General features: G+C 35.7%; 1 pseudogene; it reads right to left on the reverse strand.

Moving 5' to 3' along the window:
• Window positions 1-218: 218 nt before the first annotated feature.
• The window catches only part of LOC137404685 (fumarate hydratase class I, aerobic-like), a 132,431-nt pseudogene continuing 110,448 nt past the window's right edge, over window positions 219-22,201 (reverse strand).

The raw sequence follows: 22,201 nt of genomic DNA on the forward strand, positions 1-22,201 counted from the left end.
ACTTGAATACCAGTTGAGGTACATGATAGAAATTGGGAACTGATGTCAGTCAAACAAAGTTTACATATTATTTGCTATTAAATTCTCATCAAACTTGCGCACGGGTAATAAAGTAATGAATTTGATCAGCTAATAAGTATTCACTCATCAGTAGATATAATCTCATATTCAAACCTATTTGTATCAAGTCTTATTGTCTCCACTTGATGGATTCTACTCTTTCACTCTGCTGTTCTTCACTCATTAATATTGTAAAAACTGAGGATTGCATTCCTTCAGTGTAGGATCAGATAACTCTGAAGTAAAATGAACCGGCTGAGGAGCTCCTGCAAATTTTCAATTTTGTACATCATTTTTGAAAATAATGAAAAACTTTTTCATTTTTTGAAAAGCATTTTTTGGCAAAACATTCAGAAAAAATGCTCTGCAAAATTATTTAATTACACCAAGGCAGTACTTGATGATAGAGATTGATGATTTGTATTTAGTTTCTTCCTTGAAAGCCAATTACAAAACACTAGTATTGCTTGCTGCCACAATCTTTACTGTAATAAGAGTAATGCAAGACTGCCCTTCTGTCTGTCTAAATCCAAGACAAAAAATAACTATAAATTGAGAAAAATTCAGACTTCAAAAAAGATTATAAAGTCCTACTTTCTGCTTGAGCAGCTGGTATGTATCAAGCTGCAGAAACAGTCGCACACATCCAGGTGCTTTAAAGTAAATATGATAACTTCCACCTTTTTACATACACCTGCATTCATAGCAAAAAGTACCGACTTTAACCAGTTTAAACAGCTATTATTCCACTAAATGAGTTGACCTGATATAAACTATACATGGATTTTGGAACAATTTTTCTTTTCCATGCAGTCATAAATTGAGATAAGACAACTCAATTTTGTCATGTTCTCCATTTCAGTGAAAGAATTAAAACAATTCCCTTTTATTGGTATAAATAACATAACAATAACAAATTTAAAAGTCTAAATTATCAAAAGTTGAAAAAGTATTAATAAAATAATTATTAATATTATGACGTTGGCACCGGATGAAAATAATAAGAGATGAAAACAATAAGAGATGAAAATATGCCTACTTTTTACATAACAGAGTTGGACACTTATTCCAAAATAAGAAGCCATAATGAACAGGTTAGTAAACAGAAAAGGTCTTTATAAACTTGTACGACTAAAATTTAATTTAATTGTGAATTTAAAGTGTTTGTCAATTTAAAATTGAGCTCCATTTGCATGAACAATTCCATTATCTATAATAATAGTGTAGGTCAATATATTTTATCAATCACCAAATGCGATGAGACTGTATAAAGTTACATTAGATGACCTCATGATAACTGAAATACTGAAGTACTTTTATAATGCTGCTGTTATGGCTGCTCTATAACATGACATCTTCTGATGGATTGACAGCATGTAAACATGTCAGTTGATATGTTTCTAAGCTCATCTTTCTTTCTGCTTATACACTGAGACTAACAGGGTTAACCACATCTGGAACTAACAGAGTTAACCACATCTGAGACTAACAGAGTTAACCACATCTGGGACTAACAAGGTTAAGCTCATCTGGGACCTACAAGGTTAAGCACATCTAGGAATAACGAGGTTTAAAAAGCTGTCTGATCAAGACCTGCAGATGCTAACCTACATACAAACATTTATACTACACAGTACGGTAGATACGAATAGTGTTGTTCATACAGACACTAACCTATAACTCTTTATAACTATATTTAACAGTGTTACATGGAAGCTCATCGCACTCAGTGATATGTTTGCTACAGTTTGCATCCAAACTCGCTTTTATGTGCAATAGAAGAGGAGTTATAAGTGTGGATCCATTGAATGCCGAATGTATGATCCAATGATGCAATCTAGTAATATGCTATAAACCTGCAAGCTTGTAAGTTATATAATAATTTATCAAATTCTATCAATATACATTCACAAACAAGTGACATAAACAACCCATAATTATAAGACATGCAAAAACCCAAGTTAACGTTTTTGAAGCAAAAGTTTATGCATCATTTGCTCAGCAGGTTGCATTCTGGTTGTCACTTTCGCATGGAACGATTTTATCTTCTGGCTGTTCAAAACAGTTCAGAGTTTCTGCTGACCCCAACCTTTTTTCTGCTGAACTAGTCGATGTGAACTGTCTTAATCTCTATTTTCGCGGAGCAAACATTTTTGCAAAAATAATGATAACCTTTTAGCCCAGGTGCAAGATAATGAACTGAGTTCAAATAAAAGCAGCAATCAGAATACAACTGTCCAGCAAACAATGCCAATGTTTTTGGTTAAAAAATGTTTGGTTTTGTTTTTGCCTGTACTATAAATATATTCGCTTATGTCACTTGGTTTCAAATATATAATTTTAACATTTGATTGATTATTATTGTGCAACTTATTAATTGCAGATTTAGAGCATAAATCTGCAATTGGTAAGTTTCTATCTAAAAAGTGTTTGAATAGAATAACACAAGGTGCTTTGAGTGATACAAGTTTGATGATAACCCTTTAGCCCGTGATCACTAGACAAGTTATAGTCTGAGAAAACTTTCCAACAAATTCACTTAATTGAGGGCTTGCTTTGGTTGCTGTAATTTTATGATAAGTTGAAGAAAGCGCCACACCTATGTCAATTTGAATAGATTTTTCTCACATTTTCTAGACAGCAAAGTTTATGCCGCAAAAAAACATAGCTTTCCTATAATGAGAGTGCTGCCTGTCCGTCTGCTTGTCTATCTGTCACAAGTATAAGGATGAATAATAGCTTTCAAAAAGATTCCAACTCATTCAGCTTGTTAGACTGCTACTCTAACACCTACAACAACCAACTGCTTTAAGTAATTCAGAATACTTGTGCAGCTACTTATTCTCTGTGCTTCATCGGAACACATGATGATCTCTCATGACACACTAGACTGTCAGGGTACTAGCATACATAATGGAGATACCCATATGTGCCATTTTTTATTCCAAGTACAGACTGAAGTAAGACGATATTTTAAGGTTAACTATAGGACACTCATTATTCATATCAAATTGGAGAACTCGCAGTGATACTTTACGTTATGTGAAACTTCTTACATAGTTGAAATCTAAAACACTTTACAAAATTTTTTTGCGACATGTAATTTACTTTATAAGAGGTACAAGTTATAGAAGAGTTCTTATAACAAGTTGAGAGTTTGAGCAGATATGATGAGGTAGTTAATAATACTGATAGAGTAAGGTTTGCTCTAATAGTATCTCTGTATTCGTTGGTCTTTGGTTGCTCTTTGTTATTCGTGACCATTATAAAGCATGATGTATGTACATGTAATATAGCAGTATGTACATGTAATATAGCAGTATGTACATGTAATATAGCAGTATGTACATGTAATATAGCAGTATGTACATGTAATGTAGCAGCATGTACATGTAATGTAGCAGCATGTACATGTATCATAAACCATTATGATGCATGTACATACATTTTTTGCACAAAATAGCCATGTAGGCGGATGTGAAATATGATGAAAGGTTGTTTTTAATAAAAGCTTTAATATTTACATTTCAGTATCCACCAACTCAAAATTCAACTATCATTAAATTTGGTAAACTCTTGATAATTCAAACGCTACAGGTGTGATGTTGAATGCTATAAACAGTAAACTGTACTGTACTTCAGTTGATTCTATTAGGAAGTATCGATATTATTTTACCATTTGTGATTGTTTTTAATGTTTGAGGTGGTCTGACTGCTAAGATGTTTCAAGATTAAAATAAACTAAACTTTATTTTTGTTAAAACATTTAGAAGAAAAAGATGTGCCTAGATTTTCCCAAAATGATGTATATAGCCGCGAGGCTACCCGTCGCTCTCTCGTATTACATCGGCTTTTGCTATTAAAGTTGATTGCTACCTGGCTTCAATGGCATATACTTTAATTTATATTTGCTTATAAGTGTCAGAATAAAATTTTAAATCTCGCTACATATATATTGTTATAGGTGTCCCGCAAACAACTCAAATAAGGTAACTGAAAAATTGTCATATTCTTTTTTTTTAAATGCTGTGGTAAAATATAAGTATTAATATACTTATATATTAATATATTAATATACGATTCTACGGTAATTAAGTAGCCAAATGAAATTAGTTATTTGTGACCTTTGAACCAGCAAATCTCTCAGTTGCTGCTGACATCGAAAACTAGTTACTAGATAAAAATAAGCAAGCTGCTTCGTCAAAAGGAGTATGTTCAAATAGATGGTGAATCCACCCGAATCCTTAAAAAGTCATGTGTAGTCAACATTATCTAGTCATTATTAGTATCAATTTGTAGAAATAATATTACTAATCACATTTGATTAGTTGATTTAAGTACAAAACAACGGTTTTTTGAGTTGACCAAAATAGTGAACGCGAAACATCAAATTCTTTTCAATGAAGTAATCAACTGATTCTGGCAAAATGTTAATAAAGCCATTTCCACACCCAGTTGGTGGTTTGTGGTGTGTACACACCTGTTTTCACTTAGTAGTGTAGAACATAACATTTTTGAGCAAGTAAAATATTCCGTCCAATGGAATTGAGTCGAGCTATGCAAAAGTATCTGCCAATACAGCTCTGATTACACTTTATAAATCCATCTATCAGACAAGATTTTAGCACAGGCAGCGACAGAGCTATGATGAATTTGATAAGTTCACCAAATTATGTTTTGCATTACTTTTAACATTATTATTTTATTGTATAATTTTACCAACCAAAAAACTTTCATCTCAGCAATAAGTTTTCATTAAAAATATCTATCTAAATCGAGGCTACTCACATAGCTTCAGCTCATATAATGGAAAAAAATATTCTACTGCATTAGAATCAAACTCTGTATCGTATCTGGATATTCATCTTCATCTTTGGTCGTAAGACATGTTCCTACTATATTGTATACACGGGTTGGTTTTGATCACCACTCTGCTCTTGCAAGTCCTTCTGGGTATGTCCAGAATACCAATGATCTGTAGGTGCACAACTTTCTTTGTGTTTACTTATCATGTTGTACAAATCATGTTCCACCAGCCTTCCATATGGTTTCAGACACTTCGTATCTGGATTCTTGGGTACTAACAAAATATTAATCTTTCATTATCTTTGAATAACTTATTAAATGTCGCTTGGAAGTGATATGACATCTAGTAAAATTATCAGCAACAAAAATCTAATTATGTAGCTACAAAACTTACCATAGTAGTGTCGGTAATTATAATAGGTCTCTCTCAATATACCTGATCTTATAAGGTCCGTAATCTCCTGACCTTCTGCAGCACATTTTGAGACCAGTATGTGGAACAGGATGCTACATATCATGGTTTGTGCAGCACACATTCATGTCTCTCTCTTTCCCGTATATGACAGTTTCCACGCTGACACTGCTGCTGACACTGCTGCTGCACTGGTAGCATCACGCAAGCATCCTGTTATCAATAAAACAAATGCAATAAATATATGTCATTCATAGATATGTCGCTCTAACGTATATCTACTGTAAGCTTCCAATTTAGGAGTTAAATAGAGAATGTAAAATTACAAATTGAATAAATGTTTAACAAAAGCATAAGTAGCCAAGCCAACAATTCAAAGCTTTATTTTGGGAGTAAAAGATGAGCATTGATTAATCACTTTTTTTCACTTTCCACACGTAAGAAGTGAACAAAAATTTTAATCCTAAATCTAATTTATGAACTAAAACTGCCAAAGAAAATTTAAAGCAATTATTATAACTAGGTGAAACAATAAAAAGTTATGAAATGATGATTAGTGATAGCAAAAAATTTATCATTTTAGTAATTAGTATATGTATTAGTGACTAGCAAAATTATTACCTTTGGTTAAGTAAATATATAGGAGACTCAAAGCTATATATATATTATTTATATTTACTTCTATTCTCCTATCTTCCTCAGCAGCATAACGCTGCTGACGCCTGTCGTCTCTGACCATAGGCTGTCTGCCCCAAACTTTAACCACCTGATGCTCAGAAAACTCTGAGAGTCATCTTTGCTGGAACTAGAAGCATTGTTAAAGTTCTGTTGTTTGTCAATAAAAAATGTTGATTCAGCGTGTGTGATCCAGTAAATCAGTAAATTCTCTAATGATGAGAATCTTTGAGATCACAGCGGACGAGTTTGCTAGTGAAAGCATTTTTTATGACCTATATAAAAACTTCAAGCTAGCGATTGGCTAAAGAAGAGATCATATATTTATTGCTCGCTGACTCTTTTCCTATGTGCTGACTATACATCACACAAAAAACCAACCGCTGGAACCTGAGAGCCCCAAAAATGATCTCATTCAAACGCTTATATCTCTGGACAGGTTTAGTTTACAAAGACAAAGATGGCATCAAATTGTAGCTGATGTTTTCGCCTTATATTGGTTGCAATTTTATTTGAATGGCTTAAATGGTGCAATCACATCTGTAATGATTCATTTTTGTGTGCATAATCATACATGTATGCGCATATAATTGGCCATCATAGCGGTATATAACCATCATAGCCAATTATATAATTAGCCGTCTTCTTTAACCTTTTGAACTTGTTAAGACCCGCCCTCTAGGATATAAATACATCTGCATGTATGGTTACCGTATATTCATTCTTGTGCACAGTACAAGGCATACTACAACCTTGTCTGCTGGATATTTCTACAACCATCGACTAACTAGAAATTGGTTGCATTGCACCAGCATTTACAGCGCACCAGCAAGCATCATCATTACATTATTAAGTGAGAAGGTTGGAGATCTCTTAAATTGAACCAGCAACACGGTTCACCAGCTAACATAATCTTCAATAAGCAACCCCGTTGCAACTTCCTAAATTGCACTACTGTCACAGTGCACCAACAGGACAGTCGTATCTGCTGGGCCATTTTCATTTGTCACAACCCAGAAGAAGTGGTATTCTCCTTTAGAAGCAGTAGCAACAAAATTGGAGTTGCAATTCCTGCGAACAGAGGGTATTTGACGACCTCCCTTAGCCTGCTCACCAAAATCCACTTCAGATGATAGAGGGTTAGTTAAATTGATAAATTATCATTATATATGTAAGAACTCCAACGCGATGGCTTGTTAGTAAGTTGAGCTACCAAATACTATAACTAATAACTCTTGTATAATTATGTTATATATAACAATCCTCTTGTATATGACTAAAGGAAGAACACACTGTTGGAATTGCTGTCCTTTTCAATGCAGTCTAAACAGCCTGTGAAATATGTTTGGTTGCATAGAAGTAGTGAATAACCAGTACTTGCTTATATCAATAACAAATCAGTATGTTGATAGTCTGTGGTGCTTTGTCCTGGGCTGTTTCAACCTATCTGACATCATTTGACAAATAGACATTTATGAAACTCAGGCTAAGGATTAGAAAGTATCCCATGAAGCAATGGATGGATTATACCAAGTGATTAGTTGTACTAGTAAACTGTTGTTGGAGGAGATAAACCCAGCCTTTGAGAACATTTGCAGCACAAGATTAGGTCTAATATATCAGTGTGATAAATTAATAACCAAAAGTCTTTGGGCCTTGAAAGATTTTATTGCAAATACATTATTATCCTATAGATATCGATGGGAGTTGACTATGAAAATGAGTTTATTGAAAAAATAGTATAGCAGAGGCTCTTAGGATAGATTTTGAGAAACCATGCAACACAGGAAATAAGAAGACACACTTGTCATCTGGTCATAAGATTAAAACAGACCACCCAGAATATTATAAATAAGACCATATTCATATACAGTAGACGCTACTACAATGTAAATATTTCGTAAGGGAAACACATTGTAAGGATTTTATGTTGTATGAACAGTAAAGTATATGTAACATGCCTAACCCATTTTAAGGTCTTTCCAAACTCATTCTTTGAGCCCTTAAAAATAGACGTGACACTTTTAATTTAACACTTTTGCTATCAAATTAATTTCTTTATCAAGATATACTTAAATACTCGGTAGAACCTAATATTTGACAAGAGTGTACAAAAATCGTCATCTCTATTGAACCGAACAGTCAACAGAAAATGTTTTGATTCCAAAGTACTATTATTATTGTTCAACATGAACCACTGAAAGTCTGTAGATCTAAAATTGGAGAAAGCTCAGAGCTGTAATGCATCTGATGGTCAGCAAAGATCATGACTTGTCTTCTCTTTGAAGAAACTGCAATCAAAAATTAAACTTTTGTAAAGTGAAATGTAAAAATTAAATGAGATGAAATTGAAATTTGATTGGAATTATTTCGATTACATAATGAAAGAAGGATCAATTTGAGACTGCCAGTGCATTCACTACTAGGCGATAGCATTCAATATTCAACTTGTATGAGCAATGTAGCAGCGGCCAATAACCAAGAGGAAAGACAACTACCAACTTTTCACTCTTGGCTTATAAATCAACCATTCGTGAAATCAAATCAACGGTATCACCATCAAACCAAGGAATTTACACCAGATACGTACCATGTCTTTGTTTACATCAAGATATCATTACCAAAGGTTGTCATCACAAACCCAGGGAGGGATGCAGTGGGAAATTTATCCCTTTTTCATCATGTGATCAAAATAATTACAATTAAATTTTGATTACATCTCATTTAATTTTTAAATTATTTCTCAACATAATTACAAAGCTATCAATTTTAGATTTCAACACCGCAGTCACATTGTGAGTACCATATTAGACAAAATTATCAAAACTCAACCAACTGGAGAAATTTGATCATTTTATTTGCATCAACATATATAAAAAATGTACATAAGTTCATTGAGAAAAAATAGCTCCAAACCAGAATACTCTCTCAAAGGAAGATCAAAGTATTTTCTAAACACAGAATCACTGGACCAGCCTCCAGCTTTTAAAACAGTATCAACAGAAATAGCATTTGAACGCATGCATTTTGATGTACCAGCACCTCTAACACTGTACAGTAAAAAATGAATCGATACCAGCTTCTCTGATGACATGCTTTACCCAGTTTCTCAAAGTGTCTAATATTGCTGGTCTATGAGGAGGTACAGAAGTCAAAAATAAAAGTTCACAATCAGACTTTCTCAGCTCTTTTATCAAAAAGCAAGCATTAACGATATAATACACAGATTAGGACTAATTTTAAACTGTTTGAACACCAATGAAGACTGGTAAAACTGAGGTCTAGATTGCTGACACAAGGATGTCACAAAAATTGTCAGATGCGCCATCAATATAGATATCACTGATAAGAACTTTAGAAATATTAGCTAATCTCTGTACAGATAACACCAACAATAGCATTGACAGTTTACTGCTTACACTAGACTGCCAGGTTACTAGCAAATATAACGGAGATACCCACATGTGCGGTTTCTCTCTCAAGTGCAGCCTGAGATAACACGTTATTTTAAGGTGAACTATGGAACTCTCGTTATTCAAGTCAAATTTGAGAACTTGCAGTGATATTTTACGTTATATAGAACTTTTTACATGAACACTTCTTAAAAATTTTTCACGACCTGTTTAATTTACTTTATAGGAGCATCTACTGTATGTTGGAAGTTGTCTGCTATATACTATGACTCCTGTGCGAAAACTCGTGATAAGATAGCCAATCAGAAAAGTGTTTTATTTTCTTTCTGTTAGTGGAGGAGTGTAGCCAGGAAACAGGTAGAGCTTTTTACCATCAGTTGGCCAACACATCAAGGTGGGCTGCTGTCTGCTCACTCTTGGATATCTTTTGTTAACCTCTATGCTTTTTGCTCTTACCTTCTTTGTTATCTACAAGGTGAAGGATACTTTAGTGTATCCAGTAAAAGCCCTGCTTCAGTTGCAGGAGTATTATGGTAGGCAGGAGAACAGGCTTGTGAAGAGGCATGAGTTCCTGATGGCTAGACATGCAGTTGATGGAAGTGATAGAGAGCTCTTATAACAAGTTGAAAGTTTGAGCAGAAATGATGAGGTAGCTAATAATGCTGATAGAGCAGCTATGGCCAAATGGCGGATCTAGATCTGGATCTTTTTAGTTTTTTTGTGGATCTTTCAAGTTGGCTGTTAAAAAAGATTTTTGAAGTGTTTTTTTAAAAATTTGGTTTTAAAAAGATTTTTACAAACTTTTTTTAGAATTTTTTTGTAAATTCATTGTATTCAGCAATGAATTTTGTGAAAAATATCATGAAACATGACTCATAAATACCCATATTCAAGAACATAAAGAGTCGCTGCAAATAGCATTAAACCACGTTTTGATAGTACATATTGTGAATTCAAAGCCCTCTCATCATTTTCTCACTGATATCAGACATATTTATTAAATCACATTCATTCACCGATTTTTAGTAAAATTAAATATATAAAAAGTTTTTTAAAATCGTATTTTACGCCTTGTTTTAAGATGTACACAAATAATTGCATGTTTATGTATAGTAAAAAAGAAAAATGTACATCTACAGCTTGTTGTGGATCTTTAATGTGTGTTGTGGATCTTTAATGTGTGTTGTGGATCTTTAATGTGTCAGATTTGGCTGTAACGGATCATGGCCAAAATCATTTGTCAATCCCTGTGATAGAGTAAGGTTTGCTCTAATAGTGGCAGTCAACAGGTTGAAAGATAGAGAAGTGAGTGGAGACTAGATGGAGAATGCTGATTCGACATAAGATACGTTGAATGAGGTCCTGAGGACTAGAGAGATGGTGAATAATTAGGACAGGTTGTTGAGAGTGGAGAGTAGAGGTGGTGAGTTGAGAAGTGAGATTAAGAAGGGGGTAGCGAGGGTGTCAAGTAAAAGCAGTCGAGATAGTACCTTAGAGGTAGTAATAGATAGTGTGATTCGGCAAGCATATACTCCTCTAGAGGTAGTCCTAGAGATACTAGAAAGTATTATTGAGATGGCGGTGATGATCGTAATGTAAGTAGATATGGGGGCAAGGGGTTGAGAGTATAGTAAGGACAGGGACAGTAGGAGGTATAAAGACAATATGTTAGTAGATATGGAGCAAGGAGTTGAGAGTATAGTAAGGACAGAGACAGTAGGAGGAATAAAGACAATATGTAAGTAGATATGGAGCAAGGAGTTGAGAGTATAGTAAGGACAGGGACAGAAGGAGGTATAAAGACAATATGTTAGTAGGTATGGAGCAAGGAGTTGAGAGTATAGTAAGGAGAGACAGAAGGAGATATAAAGACAATATGTAAGTAGATATGGAGCAAGGAGTTGAGAGTATAGTAAGGATAGGGACAGTAGGAGAAATAAAGACAATATGTTAGTAGATATGGAGCAAGGAGTTGAGAGTATAGTAAGGATAGAGACAGTAGGAGGTATAAAGACAATATGTAAGTAGATATGGAGCAAGGAGTTGAGAGTATAGTAAGGAGAGGGACAGAAGGAGGAATAAAGACAATATGTAAGTAGATATGGAGCAAGGAGTTGAGAGTATAGTAAGGAGAGGGACAGAAGGAGGTATAAAGACAATATGTTAGTAGATATGGAGCAAGGAGTTGAGAGTATAGTAAGGAGAGGGACAGAAGGAGGAATAAAGACAATATGTTAGTAGATATGGAGCAAGGAGTTGAGAGTATAGTAAGGATAGGGACAGTAGGAGAAATAAAGACAATATGTTAGTAGATATGGAGCAAGGAGTTGAGAGTATAGTAAGGATAGAGACAGTAGGAGGTATAAAGACAATATGTAAGTAGATATGGAGCAAGGAGTTGAGAGTATAGTAAGGACAGGGACAGTAGGAGGAATAAAGACAATATGTAAGTAGATATGGAGCAAGGAGTTGAGAGCATAGTAAGGAGAGGGACAGTAGGAGGAATAAAGACAATATGTTAGTAGATATGGAGCAAGGAGTTGAGAGTATAGTAAGGATAGGGACAGTAGGAGGAATAAAGACAATATGTTAGTAGATATGGAGCAAGGAGTTGAGAGTATAGTAAGGACAGGGACAGTAGGAGGAATAAAGACAATATGTAAGTAGATATGGAGCAAGGAGTTGAGAGTATAGTAAGGACAGGGACAGAAGGAGGTATAAAGACAACATGTTAGTAGATATGGAGCAAGGAGTTGAGAGTATAGTAAGGACAGGGACAGAAGGAGGTATAAAGACAACATGTTAGTAGATATGGAGCAAGGAGTTGAGAGTATAGTAAGGATAGAGACAGTAGGAGGAATAAAGACAATATGTTAGTAGATATGGAGCAAGGAGTTGAGAGTATAATAAGGACAGGGACAGTAGGAGGAATAAAGACAATATGTTAGTAGATATGGAGCAAGGAGTTGAGAGTATAGTAAGGAGAGGGACAGGAGGAGGTATAAAGACAATATGTTAGTAGATATGGAGCAAGGAGTTGAGAGTATAGTAAGGATAGGGACAGTAGGAGAAATAAAGACAATATGTTAGTAGATATGGAGCAAGGAGTTGAGAGTATAGTAAGGATAGAGACAGTAGGAGGTATAAAGACAATATGTAAGTAGATATGGAGCAAGGAGTTGAGAGTATAGTAAGGACAGGGACAGTAGGAGGAATAAAGACAATATGTAAGTAGATATGGAGCAAGGAGTTGAGAGCATAGTAAGGAGAGGGACAGTAGGAGGAATAAAGACAATATGTTAGTAGATATGGAGCAAGGAGTTGAGAGTATAGTAAGGATAGGGACAGTAGGAGGAATAAAGACAATATGTTAGTAGATATGGAGCAAGGAGTTGAGAGTATAGTAAGGACAGGGACAGGAGGTATAAAGACAATAGCAAGGAGAGGTATGTCTCTAGACATGGAGCAGGTAGTAGAGAAAGTAGTGGAAAGAGTATGCTACAATTGCAAGTGTAGTGCTCTTGAGATGCGGAGTTGTCCCATCGTTAAGGGTTTTCCTTGTAGAAAAAGATTATATGTACCCCATAATTATAGGGATAAAAGCAGAGAAGCGGGATACGACAAGCGAGATAGCAGCAGTGGACTAGTAGGTAGTCGTGACTAGATAGCACGCACATGTTAAACAAATTTAACTGGACATTCGAATGACAAAAAGACAAAAATACAAACACATGATTCTATACTATTAGATAGGTAATAAGGGGGTGTGTCACAATAAATGGAAGTCTAAACTAGAATTAATCATTTCCTGAAGTACAAAATAAGCAGTTTTCTTATGGTTTATCAAATCATAAAACCTACTTTACAAATCTGCTGAGTCTAAGAAGATGAGAGTAAGAACTTTAAGTATTACAACCTATATAAATATCAAAGTCTGTGTATCCAAGTGTAGTTCAGTATGTCCAGCTATAGCTAATGAAATATTGGAAATAAGAATCCATATCGCAGAGGATTTGATCTCAGGACCACTTGTTTGCCAGGAAAATGTCTTACCAATTTAGCTATGCGAGTTTGATGGATTCATTGAGCGATATATGTCGCCAAGTGGGTGAAAATATGCTACCGCTCTCCGTTACGGCGAAATATAATTTTATTATTGCTCTCTCATGAGAACATGTAGTTAGCTCTTATTAGTAAGCTTACTCAAATTAAACATTGGCAATGTGCCATGCTAATGACAAATGGCAGGCAACTACATTACCTCTCATTGTTTATAATCAGACTTTTAATACCTGTGCAACGCCAAGCATTCTGTTAGTATTCACTGTTAGTATTCACAAACCTACTTAACAAATCTGTGGTGTCTAAGAAGCTGAGAGAAACACTTCAATAACAATATTTACTAAGATACTGTTTAGTAAAAGATGAAAAATGAGAGTTATTGACAATATTATAGCTATTATTAGGTAGTACCTGCTCCTCAAACAGCCTCTTTACATCTCGATGGCAGCTGTGTTTGTAGAAAGCTTCCACAAGGGCTCTTATAAAGAAGGAACCATGAGCATCATGTCTCTCAGAAACATAACCTGTAAATACCAACACAGCGGTAGCTCCACTTACTCAAAATCGATTACTTGCAGAACTATAAATGTCATTGCACACTCCAGACATGACATACTCGCTACTGAGTTCGAGAAAAACAATACCTGGCACTACATGTATATATCGCAAAACCTCTAATTGAACGCCACTTCTATTTGAAAACAATCTCTAATTGACTGCCGAGAGAAGGGTTGAAAAATATAGCACCACCCTCTTTTTGAATGACACCTCCATTTGGCCGCCACATTGACTATCTTTGATCTTAATGAACCCATAATATTAAGTGATCAGTAGAAAATTGTCGACAAAATCGTATTAATGATGAATCGTTTACATTAATAACAATCAATTCTCTTGTTGCCCTCTCTAACTCCAAAGCTTTTCGCTTTTTTTCATTAAAACTTTGAAAGCGACACCATAGAAATAATTAATAAAGGTCTCAGGCTAATAGTAGTGCCTTGTTTAACGCAGTCTTGATACTTCGAAGTACATGTACTTATATTATAAAATGATTTGAATATATATGTTGGTAGATGAACTTTGAAAGCAATGCCATAGAAATAATTATTACCTCAGACTAATAGTAGTTCCTTATTTAACGTGGTCTTGATACTTCAAAATACATGTATAGAAATGGTTTAAAATTACGATGGTATATGAACTTTGAAAGCAACGCCATATAAATAATTACTAACTGTCTTAGGCTAATAGTAATTCCCTGTTTAACGCAATCTTAATACGTCGAAGAACATGTATTTAAAAACCGGTTTTTAATTTTTGGGCCAAAGGTTACGTTTAGCGAGGAAACTTTTACGCATTTCAATTGAGCGTTAATTGGACGTTAATATCGACTAGTTCAGCAGTGCAGAGTAAAAATATGTCTTCAAATTTAGAGTGAAATGGACATTGAAAATGTTAACCAATTGCAAAGTAGGATACAGGCTATAAAATCAGCGCAGGTCAATTGCAAGCAATAGATATCATCTGGTAGAGATATTTCTCAGTCTCTCAATGCATATTTATTAAGAGATCTTTGACAAATTTGAGGTGAGTTAACAGATTTATTGTATCCAAAGAGTTTAATACCGATCCACTGGAAAATGGGAGCAAAATATAGGCAACATCGCTTCGCTTGTAATAGGGCTAAACTTCTCTTCCAAAATTCGGACAAGCCATTTGAAAAATACATTGCCAGTCTCTATTGGAGCGCCGCCTCCAATTGACCGCTGTTATAGAGGAAGGGTTGAAAAATAGAGCACCATGGCGTTCAATTAGAGGTTTTACGGTTTATAAAAGGTTTTGTGAATAAACTCATCTCATTATTGTTTAACAACTCTGAGCCGGGGAAAATGAGCAGCTGCAGAGATTGTACAGAAATATCTGTTACCAGGGAAAACGAGAAGCTGCAGAGATTGTACAGTAATATCTGTTACCAGGGAAAATGAGAAGCTGCAGAGATTGTACAGAAATATCTGTTACCAGGGAAAATGAAGAGATGCAGAGATTGTACAGTAATATCTGTTACCAGGGAAAATGAGGAGCGGCAGAGATTGTACAGTAATATTTGTTACCAGGGAAAATGAGAAGCTGCAGAGATTGTACAGAAATATCTGTTACCAGAGAAAATGAAGAGATGCAGAGATTGTACAGTAATATCTGTTACCAGGGAAAATGAGAAGCTGCAGAGATTGTACAGTAATATCTGTTACCAGGGAAAATGAGAAGCTGCAGAGATTGTACAGTAATATCTGTTACCAGGGAAAATGAGGAGCGGCAGAGATTGTACAGTAATATCTGTTACCAGGGAAAATGAGAAGCTGCAGAGATTGTACAGAAATATCTGTTACCAGGGAAAATGAAGAGATGCAGAGATTGTACAGTAATATCTGTCACCAGGGAAAATGAGAAGATGCAGAGATTGTACAGTAATATCTGTTACCAGGGAAAATGAGGAGCTGCAGAGATTGTACAGAAATATCTGTTACCAGTGAAAATGAAGAGATGCAGAGATTGTACAGTAATATCTGTCACCAGGGAAAATGAGAAGATGCAATGATTGTACAGTAATATCTGTTACCAGGTAAAGTGAGAAGCTGCAGAGATTGTACAGTAATATCTGTTACCAGGGAAAATGAGGAGCTATAGAGATTGTACAGTAATATCTGTTACCAGGGAAAATGAGGAGCTGCAGAGATTGTACAGAAATATCTGTTACCAGTGAAAATGAGGAGCTGCAGAGACTGTACAGAAATATCTGTTACCAGGGAAGATGAGGAGCGGCAGAGATTGTACAGTAATATCTGTTACCAGGGAAAATGAGGAGCTGCAGAGATTGTACAGAAATATCTGTTACCGGGGAAAACGGAGAGACTTAAGATTAAAGATGATCTCCATTAGCAAACATTAAAAAGTACAAAAACAATAATTTTAGTGATCAATTTAAAACTAAGCAAACCTGTGCATGGCATGAAAATATATAATCCACAGTTATTACAAACTGAAACTCACTATGTGTATGTACACAGGGGTGGACAGAGAGTCTATAGTCTAAATATATACAGCAACACTTGACATATCTAGTGTCTAGTTCAACTACTAAAATGTTTAACTGAAGGTCCACAAGCTAGCAGGTTTAATTATTGAGAAGAAATACAGAGACAACAATATAGGTGAATTTAAACAGATGTAGTACATATCACCTTCTCTGTGTTGCAATCCAATTTATAGGTAAGACAATCTCCTACCAAAGACCCTTTAATATACGCATAAGTAGATGATTTACCAGGAAAACTCGCATTCATGATGAAAAAGTCATCCCCCGCCAAGAAATCAGCTGAGTTTGTACTTGTAGACTGAGAGCTAGATGTGGAAGGGAGAGCAACAGTTGGAGTTGGGTCTGGAGTTCTAGAGGAATGAGGGATATTCCCACATGGTAGATCATAGCCACCTGTAATAGATAGTCATATGTTATCAGCAGCTGTATAATTACTCTGTGTTGTGGAGGAGGTAACAGTAAGTAATTTAAGTATATCTAGTGGTGATCAGAACTGTAAAATGGATAGTAGAGATTCTCATGGGGTTTTGAAAAGTTGGTTGATTTCTGTAGAGTTGTCTGCTCTCACTATACATACAAAGAGTTACCATGAACTTTTTCAATACATGTACCTATAAAAACAGTTAAGCATCGCAACAACATTAACTGATCAAAAACTTGTTTTACAATATATCCATTTTTATTATATGTATTTATACGAAAAGCAACGTCAGGTCAGCGTTTTCATAGACAAATGATGAGATTTTCTACTCGCTACCAATCTAAAATCACTAGCTAAATTACCCACAAATCTCATACTCTTACAGCTATAAAACACAGAACAACCCTGCACCTACTATATAGCTAGATATTACCGGCATGTGTTAAACTTTTCAGTATATTTACTTAATACAAATATATAATTTATATGATTAATTTACTACTGCTGCAAGACATTGATGTAAAAGGAAACCATAATCAAATGTCAGTGAAATCTGATGGTTCTTGCTAAAGTCAGCAGGTAAAATTTCTCAACAGGCAGTAATAGTCTGGCTGTATAAATTAAAGTGTAGATAGAGAATTGTCAACCTACCTCCAGAGCAAGCTTGAAAAATAAGTAGCTTGGGTTTTCCTGCCATGTGAGGGAAACACCGAGGAGACAGCAGATCGTATATTGAAGTACGAGGAATTGCTTGTCGGTCTGTACCGTAGAGATGTGTCTCACTCCCATGTGTCATGACTACGAGTACAAACATGCCGTAGTCTTTGTGATCTTCAACCTCTGTCTCCTCACGTATAACTCTCAGCATCCCCTGTATATATTATATGAAGTTGACCTTCACTCTATATCATCTACTTAGTTGTTCATTTAAGGCTGCTTACAAAGATAAAACAAGTGGTCTTACATTTACTAGCTACTAAAAGCTATGAAACCAGACAGACTTGATAACAAAAGCTTAATCATTCAATCTATCATAACTGCACTGTTAAAACTTCTGTTGCCATGAAAACCAACATTACATATAATAGAGAAAGCTTAATAACAAGATTGTCTATTAACCTGCGCAGGAAGATCCTCATGGATTTTGGTTACAAAAGACAGACTTTTAAAGAGCCCATCTATATTTTGCTGATCTATTTGTGACCCAGCTCTCTCACTCCCATCGCTGTCTGCGCTGCCATCAGGTGCAGAGAAGTGGATGTTGTTGATGATCAAACAACGCCCTCTCACAGGAGTTGTCATCTCATAGACCTAAACAAATCAGGATTGGCAGTTGACAAGAGTACCAACTTTAATGATCCTTTGGAGGTGCCATGAATGATGAAGTATCATATCACGATAAGAAACTTACAGATGACGAATCAAAGAGCTTCTTAGCCCAGGCTTTTCTACACGGTTTCAATCTCAAGCGGATGATAGCCAACTCAGCTTTGTGTTCGTCCAAGTAATCCAAGCTATCAGACAGGTCACTCTCATCACCTTCAGGTGTCAGTTGAGATTGGAGTTGTACTCTCTCCCCTCTCATATCTTGTATGGATGATGATGCAACTTGGGGCCTTAGATGTGCTGTAATGTTGATCATTTGGTAATATATGGTAACTAAGTGCATACATGGAGAAGAAAAAGAAAACTTGACTACAAGCAAAAGAACTCAAGAAAAATCAGGCTTTAACTATTTTGAGCAACTCTATTGTAAAATTCCACAAATTCCATTATCAGAGAATATGAGTGCTTCTTTTTTAACCAATAAAAATTATAGTTATAATTATACTATTTGGAAGTTACACGGATCGCTTACCACTTGAAATGGCACGTCTTTGAGAGATAACCTTGGACAGGTACTCTGTGACTCTCTGTGTTTCATCAACTGAAATACTGTAACCTGCAACAAAAAGAAAGATTAACGCGAATACATGTTCTTCTCATAGCAACCGTTGAAACAAAGCGACCATTGAAACAAAATTGAAATTTACTCACATGGGTAGACGAGTGGAGAGGGAACGGTGGGCCTCCCACTTGCCGCGCCTTTAGCCCCTCGCTTGCTGCAGAATGTAGGCTGAAATCCAGAGAAAGCTTTCATATCAACTTTTAATTGGCATTTCATAAGATGATCAGCTACTGTTGAGAACACGGGACAGAGCCAATCCGGATCCACAAAGGTGCCAGGGTGAGGATCGCGTAAATACAGACAGTGTGGGCAGACAACTTTAACTGACGGTCGACAGGCTTTCCAGGTTGATGTGATGTATTCCAGGATAAGCTGAGTGGTTTCTATGAGACGCTTCCAAGAGGAGGCAAGCAGTTGTGCTGAAGTTGAAACTTGAACAGTAACTCTTTGCTCTCTGAAGAAATTGATAAAATAAGTTGAACTCTCTCCGTGGTAAATCGTCAAGCCGTTGTTTCGAACCTTCATAGTTGAAGGAAGACTGGTTTCCTCATTCAACACATCCAAGAAATTCACTATCGCTAGATGAAACGCATAGATGGGTAAAGGCAAGCCTCCAAACTCTATTTCAAGTCGAAGCTGAAGATCTCCATCCGTCTCCCAAGAGCCGTCCATGCTAGACTGAGAGGCAAAAGGAATAAGATTGTATTCTTTTGAACGCTTATGCACTGGCCCATGCAACACCTTGAAGCTCTTCAGTAGTTCTACAGCCACTTCCCAGGGAAACTTGGCTGACTCCTTTGTCAACAGATAGTACAGAAGAGCTGAGTCTAGTATACCGTCATGTACAAAGTCCTCAACCATTTCCTTGTATTTAGGTTTGTTTATAACTCGACCTTGATACAGAAATGATGTAAAGGAAACCCGCCGCTCTTTCCACTGCTCTTCCGGTCGATGATGAAACAAAAGAGATATTGTTTCGCTGATATGACGAATCTGGTGAAAGACAAATGGTTTGAGGGATGCTATTTGGTTATACCAGAAGATGCTACCAGTGTTATGCATATATCGTAGCACTGTGTGAGATTCCTTGACGGAGTACTTCTCCTCAATAAGTGAAAGATTTATGACTGACTTATCAGTTTGATCCGTCACAAACTGTGCAATTTTATTCCACGCTTCAGGAATCATTGTTTTGAATGTTTTACATCTGTTACCTAAAGCCAGCTTGAGGTTACCGATGTTTGATTTTTCTGCTTGGTCATCACTGAATATAAAAATTTCTTCAGGATGGAATACTGGTGCTTTGGTATTAGACAAATGTAAGACCTTCTGAAACTCTCCGTGCTTTGCGCCATGAAATTCACTTTCCTCTGTTAGCATATTTCCCCGAAGTTGCTCGATCTTCTCCAAGAAGTTGTCTTTGCAGACTTCTACACTCTGATTTGAGACCGCATCAGCATGAGTGAACACAAGTAAAGGCCGGCCAAGAAGGGGACAAGACAAATATAAATGAGACATCCAGTCCCAGCACGTTTCTTTCGCAGCCACCAGTGAACCCTTTATGTGTGAAATTTCCAGAAATTGCTTAAAACTCACAACAAACAATGGTATACTATTGTCTTTTAGCGCATATTGATAAGCAATATGGTAAACATCTTGGCCTCCGTGATCGATAAGATTGGCAGTAGAATCTGGTAGCTTTAAATCGTGAACTTCAAAGCCTTTTGTGGCTTCATCTATGAAGGACACGTCTGACTCGGATCGCTTTGTCAAAACACGTTTCCCTTGCCGAAGACTTTTAACGATACTAGTTTTTCCAGCAAGGGAATTGCCAACGATGGCGACTGGTGCATTACAGACTTCTATTTCTCTTCCCTGGCTAAGTGCTTTGAAATATTCCCGAATTGCGTGAATTCCATCCTGGCATACAGCGTATGGAGGAGATATTAGTTTTGTACATCCATGACAGTACAGCGCTTGAAGTTTGTTGAGAGCCATAACCTTTTCATCTATTTTTGTAAGTTTATAGTTATAGCTGATGCCAAGCTTCTCCAACTGACTCAACTTGCTCAGCCTACATAACAACTGAAGCATATTAGTCTTATCTTAATGTTATATATAATTGTATTTCTTTACTAGGAAATCTTAACAGTAACACAAACTAGCATCACAACCATAATATTCCATCTTATTTTAACTGGGTGTATATTCTACCTCTAACAATGCAGTACCAATAATTAACCTTATCACACCTGCTGAACATGTCAAAGAGACTAGAGAGTAGACATAAAACTTTCTTTAATCATAACAAGTGTTTCTCTAGCAGTTCTGAAAAAACAAGAATTTTGGGCTAGATAATTTCTTTCCCAGTTTTTTACAACACTCACAAATGATGCCTGGATTCCTTTGTTAGAAAGTTAGAAGCATTTATGAATATATAAATATAGTTATAAAATGAAAATATATCTTAAAACTTAGAATAAAGTAAAAAAATCAACACGCCATCAAATTTCAAAGCAGTGCACAGGGCCACATGCTAAATTATCATCACAGGTTAATTGTAAGCAATAGATATCCACTAGTAAAGATATTTATCAGCTTAAAAATACATATTTATTTAAAGATCCCTGACAAGCGGATTTATTGCATTGCAAACCCTTCGCTCTGCCCGGAGAAAACTGAAAACCAAGGTGACATTCACTTCACCTCTAAACAGGGTTAAATTTACCTACTCTAAAATCTGACAAGCTATTTAAAAAATACCACGCCAGCCTCTATTTTAATGCCACCTCTATGTAACTGCTAATGATACCCATCTGATCGTCACTATGGGGAAAGGGTTGAAATATAAAGCGCCAAGGCAATCAAATAGAGGTTTTACAGCATCTGTAAGAATTTTCTCTAGCAAATTTCTTCACAATTATATCAGTTAACATAGTGACAAGCCAAGTTTACCGGCAGCCATTATAAAAGTGTTATGCAATTTTTTCCATCCAATAATTATAGCTATAGCGGATGCAATTGACATGCAGTTACATTTGAAAAATTGACAAATGACATGCAGTGACTTTTGAATGTAAGTGAGAGATATGGAAGGCTGGAAGCATTTACGTACTGCAGTCAATTTCTACAGATAACTCACAAAACATGTTTGTAATAGAGTCATTAGTGTGATAATCACAATTACCCTGATAGTAAATCATCATTCAACATGATTTGTAAACAATTATGTATTTATAAATTATGTTGAATAAATAAAACTACAAGATAAACATTAAATAGTTTGAAGCAATAAATTGTTTGATATTTA

This window comes from Watersipora subatra, chromosome 9, assembly GCF_963576615.1.
Source record: "Watersipora subatra chromosome 9, tzWatSuba1.1, whole genome shotgun sequence".
NCBI lineage: Eukaryota > Metazoa > Bryozoa > Gymnolaemata > Cheilostomatida > Watersiporidae > Watersipora > Watersipora subatra.